Below are 12,388 nucleotides of genomic sequence, written 5' to 3'. Positions count from 1 at the left end.
TATGCATTAAGCTCTCTCTGGAACATTCCCATGCGAGCATCAACTTCCTTACCACCAAGTCAGCTTCAACAATGGGGCCCTTCAGACAACTAGTACAAAAAACTCACAAATCACCACACCTACTTTCATAGATTTAGTAACCACCCCAAACACACCAAGAAATGTTATCTATAGCCATGCCTTCACATACCACATTTCATGTACTCCGGAGGTTATGGAGTTCTCTGCTGACTAGCAATTACTCTAGGGGTTGACACTTCACCCAGTAATGAGCCAGAAATTCATCACAATCCTATTGTTTGGAGTCGTCATAGTCTTTTGTCTCTTCAGTTATCACTTTTCAAAACAGTTTTTAACAAACTTCCTTGGCTGTTAGATATCTATTTAGAGGCACAATTCTTGATTATAGAAGATAGGCCCCAGAGCTGATCTTGTGATTTCCAGTGTAAATGCCCACCCATGTGTGTGGCAATACCTGTTCTCAATTATATTAAATTATGACAGGGGACCATATTCCGAGCTGATAATTTCCTAACATGGGTGGCTTGTATTATAACCTTTTTACTTAAGCAGAGTGTCTTTGCATACCCATTTGATATTGTAATATGTGCCTGGTTCTGATCTCTCACCATTTTATTCACCTGTGTAATTCAGTTGACTTCGGTAGAGTTCATCCTGATTTATGGTAGTGTGAGATCAGAATCCAGCCCAGAGTGCGAAGATTCAGTGCTAGATGAATACCAACATTGTCATATAAAGATATTCTGGATTTCTTATTCCATAAGAGGAAAAGTTGCTGAAGTCTGTGTGTGTGTGTGTGTGTGTGTGTGTGTGTGTGTGTGTGTGTGTGTGTGTGTGTGTGTGTGTGTGTGTGTGTGTGTGTGTGTGTGTGTTAGCATATACTCTCCATATACAAACTCCAATCCTAGCTCAAACAAAGCTATTTGATAAACTATATTACTCTATTGAAAACATGTAGCCAAAAGTTGCATTTTATCTCAAGAAGAAAGAAAGAGAATAATTATTTCCTTTAGGAGATCACAACATGATGTAGAAAACAAGAAAATAAACTTAAACGGTGTTGTAATCCCCAAAGAAAAACCTGCAGTAATACTGTGCTCACAGCAGATAGCTCACAAATATGTAAATAATTTTATCTATAAATAACTCAAGATTACAAGAAACTGTTCTCAACCTGATTTCAATGGGTTTAGTCTAACTTAAATAAACAGGGCTATTGGAAAACAGAATTATGGCAGGGTAGGGGTCCACCTCCATAAAAACTCTATTAGCTCTGTTGATTTGAAAGGATTCTTTTGGAAAGGAGAAGAAGGGCAAAGAGAAAGAAAAGAAGACTGCTGCTCTGTCTGGGAGTGGAGAAACAAAAATGGAGAGAGTGGCTGTGCATCATGTGTACTCTTGTAACTTCAGCATTGTCATATTTAAGCATTACTGTATGAAAAGGGTGCATATTATACGCACTCCTCAACTCAACTTAGATTGATTCTCTGGAAGACTTCTGAGCATTATATTATCAAACATTGTTTTAATAAAGTTTATCTTCCTAGGCATTTATACTACGCTCATCGCCATATTATCTGAGCACTTCGTATCCCTGTTATATTTTCCCAGTTATAGCCTCAACTGGATACGTGATTATATAGCAATGGAGACCATTACTTGTAAACTGCTGTGCTTCCTGTAGCTAATCAGTTGGCATGTGTGAAGTTGTAAAACCGGTTGCATTCAGTAATAGCCTGCACAGCTACCTCTGCACCCCTCGCTGGAGAAAATGCTCCACAAGAGCAAGTGCTTTGGATTATATGAGGTGGCAAGTGGGCAGGCCTGAATGGAGAGTATACATATCCTAGCTCCCCGTCCCCCTAAAATGCGTTTGTGCAGCATGTGATCTGACTGTATGGCATTCACGTCTCATCTGTACCATCACAGATGAACCATCACATACTTGCTTTACGGCCAGCATTGTGCTATGCCCCCAAAAGAAGGCTCTATTACACACAATTTATTAAATAGAAGGAAATTACTGTTCCCAGATTACCAGAGTTGCTGCCTACAGTGCATTGCACACAGGAAAAGCTTGCCAATGACACCAGCATAATGCAATGTACATTGTATTGGGAACCATAACAGCTGGTTGTACTTCAGCAAATTGATACCATACATGTAATGGGACCTGATAGCAATTTACAGCTGCATTAACATATAAAATGGACAACTGAGGGGACAACTGAGTCTACTAGTTTGCCCACATTTCCTGTCAATGCAGTTCTGAAAAATCATTGTCTTGTGCCTTTTGCCGTGCACCATATATCATTGTAGCTGGCAATGGTTTACACCAGGGGCAGTTGCTAACCTGTGAATCTTTACTCTACCACAGGTGACCGAGTGTCTATTCCTCATATGCTACAGGAGTTGATCATCAGCAGCGGACTTTCCCACTGATGCTCCCACAGCCCTCAACATGTGTGAAATAGCTGTATAGGTGACCAGGACTTCCCAATGAATTATTGAATCTGATTTACCCTGATATTCTGAATGGTGTGAGCAATGTGGAGCAGCTTTTTTTCCAGAATTTCCTCTAAACCTATTTGGCCCAGTGCCCACAGCGAAGTTATCAGTCATTGTGGATCATACCACTTCTGTACTTCAATTTTGATTTTCAAGCACTAAGTCTTATAATCATAATTCTACAACCATTTAACTCACATGATATGCCAGAGTATACAGTAAATCACTGAGTACGTTTGTGTATCCTTCCCTATTCACTGAAATCAGGAAGCAAACATTCTTCCTCCCTCCCCACCCCCTGCCCAAAAATGGATCAGATCCTAATTGTCCAGAGCAGGAGATTTTGTGATGGATCATGACGGAGCAGGGAGGGATGAAGCATCATGGTGGAGCAGGAATGAAGCATCATGGGATGAAGCATCATGACTTTGAAATCTCGAGTCCTGTATTTAGCCACAGGTGAAGTATAGTGCATACAGCCAAAATGCAAGTTTCTTTATACCGAGGAGTTTCTTTTTCTTCTGCAACCTACAAGAGATATCTTCTTTAGACTGAAAAAAGTAAATACCTAAAAGTACAGTTGATGGTTTATTATGCCTTAATGCAGCAAGTAGAACTATTGTTAGATTAAGTGTGGAATTGGGTAAAGGTGGCCATAAACTGATGCTCACTAGAATATGCTTTGTGGCTCACTAGGAACTAATCTGAGTCCACTGGGTTCATTTCAGTTAAGTTCTTATTTTAAACTAATGGTGCTCAACATTGGCACCTAAGCTGTACTCCTGATTTTATCCAGTTGGAACACTGAGGCATGCAAGAAGCAGTAATAATTTCTGCACAGATATCTACTTGAATAGCATGGCACTGCCCAAGTTCTGCTTCCATATTGTCTGACATGGCTCCCAAAACCCTGTGAAGCCCCGGTCACAGTGTGTATCATGGAGGGCTTTTGCAAACACAGAGAAAGGGAGAAACATATTGCAGTTACCACTCCTCAGTTTTATGAATTAGGCCTTCTGTTGGCACGGATTTTTGCTCTTTGGCTTGCCTTGGTGCCAGGCAGTGCAAGGGGGAACATAGGTGAAACAAAAATACTGAAGTCAAAGGCATGTCTAGAAGTTTTGTACCCAAGAATCAGATGTTCTCTTGGCAGGCATGCTGAAGACCCTCGCTAACTACTACAATACGTGACCCACATTCTGCTTCAGAAATTGCACTGCCATACCTGTAATGAACTTGTAAAGTCAAAAAGGGTGTGGTCTAATGAAAGGTGCAAGGAGCCAGTGCAAAGCCCAAATGCTATGGTCACTGTCTTTGATAAACAAAGATAGAAAACAGATACTAAGTTAATACGGCTATTAACTTGCTATAAGCAAAGCGTGGCACATCAGTGACCAAAGAAAATAGTTTCAGGGAGTACCTAAAAATACAGGGCTATTGGTATGGGGTTGGAAAGTTCACTGCACATTTCCATATGCTGGGACTGCTACTACAGATTTTTCCAGACTGTGTGCAGTAGAGTCTCATAACTTGCTCATATTATCTAGGAGGTTTTAAAAAAGAATCTCTTCATTGGATGTTTCTAGCCATGATGACTTCAGATTATTATAAATATTTTTCCCCTCATGATTAAGTACATATTAAATTATACAGTTCAGTTTTGTAGTCACTTCCCCTCAGATATTAGCCCTATCCGCACCTTTTTTTCTGAACAAAATTCAAACAAGTGGCCCCCAGTGCTCAGGGTTATTAGAACATGCCTAATTCCAGATCTATATTAGGTTTCGTAAGTGAAAAACTGAGCAGTCTGTGCTGTTAATTACAGTGTAAACATTTAATAAATATTCCTGCTTTTTATCCTTTGCCCTTTTCAAAATTGAAAGGTTGTAATTTACATGTAAGATAGTTCCTAATTGCCTCTTCACAAAACCTGCTTGTTTTATTTATTTCCTATCTTCTTTTGGGAAGAGGTGGAGTATATGAAAAGAGAGCAACATTTCTACCCTAATCTACATTTCTCTAATAAGAAAGACATACACCAGAACCACAGCCACTACATAGGGTTCTTATTCATCAGCCTTACGACCTCAACTGATAATTCTACCAAACTGTATTTTAATTATAAGACATGTGTATATTATATATTAGTACAATAATTGTGCATGTATATTATACTATTTATTAGTATGAGTGAACTTTTGCATATGCACTTACACTAATAAATAGTATAATTGTGTATACATATTAAATAGTATTATTTATTTGTATAATTGTGTGTGCGCATTATATACACAAAGCATTTGATTATTATCCTGATGCTGATAAGAGGTTTTTATAGCAAAGTAGGGTGGCAGGAATGGTTATGTTTGGGATCCATATGCAGGTTCAAGTTATACATTCAGAGAGGACAATAAAGCAGGGAAAAAACAGCTGATACACAAAAGGGACCGTCTAGACAGTGCCCCATCAGTCTGGCTAAATTTGGTGCTGGCATTCCCAATGGGATTGTAATATAATTGTTCTGGTGTCTGCGTTCATTCCCCCGTCAAACACCATCCCAAATATACATCCTTTATTTTCAAATACAACAGGCCCAAATTGTACTACTATATGGAAGCAGCTTTGAAACAACCAAAAGAAAATATAGCCTGATGTGCAGCAAAACAATTCTTTATTTTCTGGGAGGAAACTCACATTATTCCTTAATCCCAAATAAACTTGATTTCCAACTCGGTTTATAACTATTTTGATTAAGACGCTGGAAATAATTTGAAATAAAAATTAAAAACATTCTTAATACAACGTACCTTTGCATGCTATAGAGCAAAGACATCCTTTCTCCTCCTTTATGTTTATTAACCTCTCAAAGAAAATTCAACAGAAACTCAGAGATGTGAAAGTGTAATGATGGCTATGGATCATAAATTCTAATGAAGGAAAAAAGCTAATGAAAAAAGAAAAAGTGATAATAAGCAAAAGCATGGAAAAAATGTAAATGATGTCATTTCACCATCTCATAGTTAAAAGAAACAAGAGGTTCCCTCCTCCCTGAATTTATATAGAAAGACACAAGCTTATTTATTTCATTTTAAAATCTTCAATATACATTTTTTGGAAAGTAAAAATTGTGTCTATTTATTGGAAATATTTACGCACATATTTTGCCAAAATCTGGAAATTAGTGGTAGACAGTAGTATTACAGCAAGGGAACTGTAGACTTTAAATAAGGAAATTCAAAATTAAGGAGAACATTGTATTATTACTATACACGCCAGATGCAAAAGCATTTAAAATCTAAAAGGCAAAGAAAAACAAAAGCTTTATTTCTTGGAAAGTAAAATACTGAAAATGTTTTTGAGATTTCAACATACTCACAACTGTTATACTCACAGCTATGTTTTCTTTGTTCTTTTCTCAAAGCTGCCTTTACTTGTTAGATACTAATGTGACTGGGACATGATTTTAGGGATTTAAAATAAATATTAGACTGTGTACAAGTAGTATGTGATGTTCAAAACATAAAGATGTCCATTGATATTGCATATCTAAGGCCTGAATATACTGCAGTTGAAGTCAATTGTAAATTTCCAGTTGACTTCAATAGACCCTGTGTCCCCATGATCATTTCACTAATGTAAGCAAATAATCTACACTGTCCCCCGCATCTTTCAGCAGCTCTGATCAGTGTAGCCAGCAATTGGGCGTGTGTCAGAAAACCAGACAATGGGGATCCAAAATCAATGCCTCTAAAACTCTGTAAAGTTTGAACCAGGGAAACTTTGAGCTCAGCAACCTTTGTCAACACAATGAGTCAAAAACACAGATGAAAACTATAATAACCAGATTTGGGGTGTGAGAAGGAGAGAGGGATTTGCCCCAGGGTTATCCAGGAATGCACTGCAAGCAATATACTGATCCCCAACTCAGGCAATACAAGGGAAGAACAAAAAAATATGCATAAAGAACCACACAAACTAAAAGGAGATATCTAAAAGGACAAAAATCAAGTGTAGATTTTAATTTCGAAATCACTAGCCCAGTTGGAAGCCATGGATTAGCCTGTTTAAATTTGAGGGGAGGAGGTGGGAAAAATGCAAATAGCGATTTCAGTATTTTTTCCCCTATGAAACAGCTCTTCTAATTTAGCTTGATGTGAAATAGAAGCATGATTTGCAATAAGAGTACTGTGTTAATGTGTCTGTGTGCAGAAAGATCTGTAGCTGGGTTTACTCCTTCAGAGCTGCAGTGGTGAAAACTGAAGGAAAGGCATTTCTTTGAGATCAATAAGTATTGCAAGATCTGAATTTCATACATGTTTTTCATACTATTGAATAAAGTCCTACAAAGTCTCTTAGGTTTTAATTTTAATTGGCTTAAAATAAATGTATGTGTGAGAGGTCTCTTTTCAGCAAACAAATTTACTTTTGAAGTAAGAAAGAGAGAGGGAGTGTGTGTGTGTGTATGAGTGGCAACTGGCAAGGTGGCTATATGACTTGCTGTGTGTGATGGGTCTTGGTTGTGCGGGGAAGAGGGGAGGTGTGGCATATGGGAACTTGTGGCGGAGTAATTGCTTCAGTTATGGCTGGACCCGAGTTTTTTGTTGTGTCTGTTTGGGAGGGAGGGCTGAGGAGGCGGGGGTAAACAGTCGGGAATTTCAGGTTCAGGTTGGAGTCCAAGGAAAGGGATTGCTGCTGCTTGTGAATTTCCCTTCTGATCTCCACCGTGGTGGCTACATTGCAGTTCAAGGGGGACTTGAAGGGAGTGGGGGGTGGGTTCTCTCTGCAGCTGCCCCTCTCACACTTGAATGAAAGAGAACTTTTTTCGGGAGGGGGGAAATCTGTGAATACCTTGCCCAATAAGAGATGAGGCATATTGAAAACTATATTAAATTACCCTGATTAACAATTTAGCCACGAACAGGGGAGCTTTGGGAGATCTCTATAGGCAGGGCTGGGGGCTATTCATGCCAGTAGCTAAGAGGTCGAAAGGTTTCTGAAGTTCACAGGCTCAGAGCCTTTGTTATGCTAACAGACAATCTCAAATCAGCTGCCTAGTGGAGTGTGAAATATAAATGATTCCTTGAGAACTTCCAATAAGTTGTCACTCTTGCTCTCCAAATACCAGGACAGGCTGCTAATTTCTAGCAGGCCCTTTTGCAGCATCGCGAGCCTAAATGAATGCCTTTGTAGTTCAAATAATCTTTTCATGGGAGCTGTCCTATCATAATAGCCCAAATGCATCATGGTTTTGACTATTTAAATGAAAATCAGGACTTTTCCGTGCTTGACTTTTCCCGAGCTGCGCGATGTTTTGGAAGGGTGGCAGCAACTCGCATACACAACAAGGTAGCACCCACTGCAGGGGGCCCAGGACATAAATAACTGGCTATATACACTGGGAGTTACTGAGAAGCAACCCCTCGCCCCTAGCCCGAACAAAGCCCAGGACAAGATTTACGTGTCTCACCAGACGCTCTAGCTACTTTCCTCTCTCTTAGCCGGAAAAATTATTTAGGTCTGATTTAGGGGACTTTATGCCAAACGGCTTTTTACAGCTTTCGAAAGTTCAGCACGATCATCTTACAAACAAACCTGTTTTGTTAGCTCTCTGCATTGCAACTGGGGCTCTTTGGTGGGGAAGGTGCATCACCTGAAAATAATTGCCTTTTTTTTTGTAAGTAGTGAGACAATCAGATAAGTGATCTGAACTTAGTTGAGACTTTCTTGGGCGTGGAGTCGCAATATGAACAGATTCAGAGAAATATGCGCATGCATTCTACAGAACATTAATACTAATACCCTTAAAAGGAAGAGAATGAGTTAATTATCCTTATACATACAAGGAAATTAATCCGTTGTAGGGTGTTCTGTTCCTATTCAAGAAAGAAAGGAGCAGAGCCTGCCACATGAATTAATACTATAGCTGATGAATAAAAAGCAAGCGCATAAGGTACTGCAAAGTTTGACACGTTTACAAGAACACCGCACAACAATCTCTAGAACAACAGTAAGTTTAGTGTCTGAAGACAAAAAGAGTTGAAGGATTTCTCTTTGTATATTCGTACTATGATAGAGGATATAATAGAACACAGTAAGAGCAGTAATTAAAGAGTTCTGTCTAGACCCACACTTCCTCAGTTTTTGGTACTGTTGAAGTAGAGTGACTTTTTAGTGGCATAACAAAATAAAATGAAATATATATGTGAAATGTATTTATTATAATTCCACATTCACTAGAAATTAAACAAACCATTTCCCCATGGTTAAGTGTCATCAGAATATGGTCCATATCAAAGCATACTCAGAGGGACTATCTGAAAAGTAAAAGAGTGTAAAAAGTCACTTTTGTCTATTACACTATTAACACACACGAAAGTGGTTCTTGGGGGAAGTATCACTGTTTCCCTCCTAATCCGCATTTATTTTTCCTCCTGGAAATAGATCTCTGCAATTACTGTCTGCAAAACCTTTCTAAAAATCCCCCCGAAATAGAAGGAACAAAAGTTTGGTTTATGTTCCCCGGAGGATGGAAAGTAGACTCTGTGTGTATATTATTACTCCGAAAACTCAAAAGTCACGAATTATCTGTGTTCTCAGAGTTATTAATAACACTTAGCACTTCGACAGAGCTTTGCATTTACAAAGGGCTGAACAAACACTAATTAGTGCTGCTATTTTGTTTTGCTTTTCAAGCCTGTTTTTAGAAAGAAGAATTAAAAATTAATCCACAATATATTTTTGCAGGTCTCCAAACAACCCACAGATACTTTTCATGCTACTTATTACAGTTTATTTATAAATTGCCAGTAATCAATACGTTCTATGGCTATTTATACTGAACCAAAGTGTCTGCATGTTAAATGAGTGTAGCACTGACTACGTTTTTTCCATTGATGAATATCTCCACCTGTTATTTCTCACATATTTACTGGTATAACTTTGAGCTAGTATTTCTGGTTTTCGTCTTTAACAAAAAACGTATCAGTGAATGCAGAATTTTTGTTTATGAAGGCAGAAGGTAACATTTGATCATATCTTAATTTACATAGGAACCAGTATTCTTTTGAATATTTTTCTTTTTGCAGTTGATATATTTAACCTATGTCCAAAATTAAAAATATAATAGTTGAAATATAAAGTTGGAATTGGGAGTAAGTATACTTTTTACTAAAATATGATCTCAATACAGTCTACACTGACAGCATTCATGCTGATCAGTGCCAACGCAGGACGTATTACCAATTAAAACAATAACTAATTAATCCAGCAATAGGTATCATAAAATCAGAAACCCCAAAGTTAATTTGGAAATGGGAGCATGCTGCAGATTTCCTATTTCTTGAGTGGTATATCTGCATATTAGTTTGCAGACAAATTAATCTTGTTCCTAAGAATAAAATTTTGCTTACATATTTGCTTTTTGTAAATCCGTTTCAACACATCGTTACAATGCAAAAATGATGTTTCATTCATATGTATGAGTAAATATCAAGGCAGACGTAGTTTTCTTGTAACCGCTAGACAGTGATTGCTTGAAGTGCCAAAGGGGAATGCAACTTTTCCTCTAGCATAAGGAATGATGTAAATATATTTTTATATATCATGTATTATCTTCGAGACTAATTAATGTGAAAGGCAATATCACAGCCAAAGAAAGGCTGACTGGAAAAGAATTAAGGATAAAAAGTACAAGATGACACCCACAAGATGGCTGCCTTTTCATTCTTTTCCTATGATTATAGTCCAATTTCTACAGGAAAATCAATCTAAACTATTCTTTAGCAACACATTATTCTTTTGCAAACCAGATAGAGGAACTAGAGCTGTTCTCCTTCCGCCTCGCCCCCCGCCCTCAGCCGTCCCCCCAAATCCCTGCAAGTAATGATAATAAAAAGCATTAGATACATTTCGGTATATATAAATCAAGTGCACATTACATATGTGTATAACAGTAGCAATGCCTACTGTACTTTTAGTCATCATAGCGATATATACAAGTCTATACGTGTGTACGTGTGTCACACACAGTTCAACAAAAAAACACGCCAAGAAAAAGAGATCCTGGCTTTATTATGCAGTACACAAGGAAAGACGTGGGCAACATTACACCATTCTTTTCTCTTAAAAGCTTATGAAATAGAGTGTTAAAATAATATATCTGAGAATTTAAAAATATATCGAATGGCTCTTTCATTAAGCTGCTGAGATTTGGGTTTCCAGACATAGTTAACTCATCTCACCTTGACCAAACCTACAATTATTTTAAATTCTCTATTAAAAATCTCTGATATTCAGAGCTTAGTTTGTAGGTAGGATCTAAATTTAAGATTATTAATAAAAACAAAACGGCCACATGACAATATCATTAGATTCATCCCAGTGAGCTAAGATAAAAATAAGACTGAATATAAACTGTAAATAGTTGGGTTTCAGCCCATTCAGCAAAACTGTTAGGTTACAAGGTTACTATGTGGGCTGAAACTACAGACTAAGAACAAAGCAAATGGTTCAGTTTCAGTAGGAAATATAATAAAACCCCCTTTATCTAAAAGCCATAAGGGACAAGCACTCAATACAAGCTAACAAGCAGGAACTGATAAGATAACATTTATATGAGGTCAGAAGTCAAATGCCAGTCAAAGGCTTTTAACCTCTTGGGTCATAAACAGGAATAGTTAAAACACATAGATAGTTATTTATTGGATTTTAAGCGTACCTGATCATTATTAGTGAACAACGCGATGATTAAGCTAATTGGGATTTATAGAAGAACTTTGTAATCGTTAACAATAAAATGGAAAGCCCCTCATCTATAATTCTTTTTTTTAATTGCCCTTTGTCTTTCATAAATCTATAGACCAAAGCAAACAGATGACCAAAAGGATAAACCTTGTTTCAAAACAGAAGCACAGTCAATACATGAAATGATCTATGCTATCCAAGACTTGTCTAAAGATTCAATGGAGTAAATATTGTTATATGAGAACAATAAACAGCCTCTCTACTGTGGTGTTAATGCCACTCCTCCCCTTCACTAAAAGAAGACATATAATTGAAATATAAAAATGGAGTTTCCTTCAGAATAACATCTTTTTAGCAAACATTTTAAATATTTGAACAATTATTTATTTTATTACATATAAAATTCAGGTAAATTTAAAATTGCTTATTTATACTTTTTCTTCTAATCTTGCCAGAGAATAGTCATTCTTTCTTTAGTGTCCTAGTAATTTTTGTTTCCTATTGCAGGCTCACGTCTACAAAAATCTATGATTTAGATACATTTATGTTTAAACTTGCATTTTGAAGGTAACATTTTTTTAAATTAGCAATGAAATATAAAATGTATCTATATATCTAGAGAAAGAAACAGGATAGGCCTTTCTAGGCCCACTGTTTCTTTAAACAGAGTTCACAATACACTAGGCGAACATTGTGGATTTAAAATGCTTTTAAATATTTATCAGAAGTATTTTATCACCATATTCAAATGACACCTGGAGTGCACTCACCTTTATTGACAATCTCTGTTCTGAAAGTCCATTTGCTTCACCAAAGCCCCCCAAGCAGAACAACAAGGACTAACCGTTTTCATTCAGTTAATGTTTAGTAAAAAACCAAGCAACCTTAATCAGCATGCTGATTGCATCGTCAACTAACAAATAATTTACTACTCTGAGCATTGCATTCCATTAAAAGCTCATTAAATTTTCTGTTCTCCAATGGGAGCTTTAGCTTTTGAACTGCAAGCTTTTGCTCCGAATTATCACTTATTCAATTTTTGCAAAATGTTTTTTCAAAGCATAGGTGAGAATTTCAATACCTACCTACACTAAATTCCTGGGGAAACATACCTCAG

The 12,388-nt window shown here is 37.2% G+C and overlaps 1 long non-coding RNA gene across 1 annotated transcript; it reads right to left on the bottom strand.

The window, feature by feature from the left end:
- Window positions 1–2,316: 2,316 nt before the first annotated feature.
- LOC123372350 lies at window positions 2,317–12,177 on the bottom strand. Its single transcript, XR_006580231.1, has 3 exons — window positions 12,042–12,177; window positions 5,337–5,473; window positions 2,317–3,057 (listed from the first exon to the last, which is right to left on the bottom strand). It is a non-coding gene; the product is annotated as an uncharacterized LOC123372350 (long non-coding RNA).
- Between the last annotated feature and the right edge of the window lie 211 nt (window positions 12,178–12,388).

This window comes from Mauremys mutica, chromosome 6 (assembly GCF_020497125.1).
Source record: "Mauremys mutica isolate MM-2020 ecotype Southern chromosome 6, ASM2049712v1, whole genome shotgun sequence".
NCBI classification, from domain to species: Eukaryota; Metazoa; Chordata; order Testudines; family Geoemydidae; genus Mauremys; species Mauremys mutica.
This window is presented reverse-complemented; position numbering and strand designations above follow the sequence as displayed.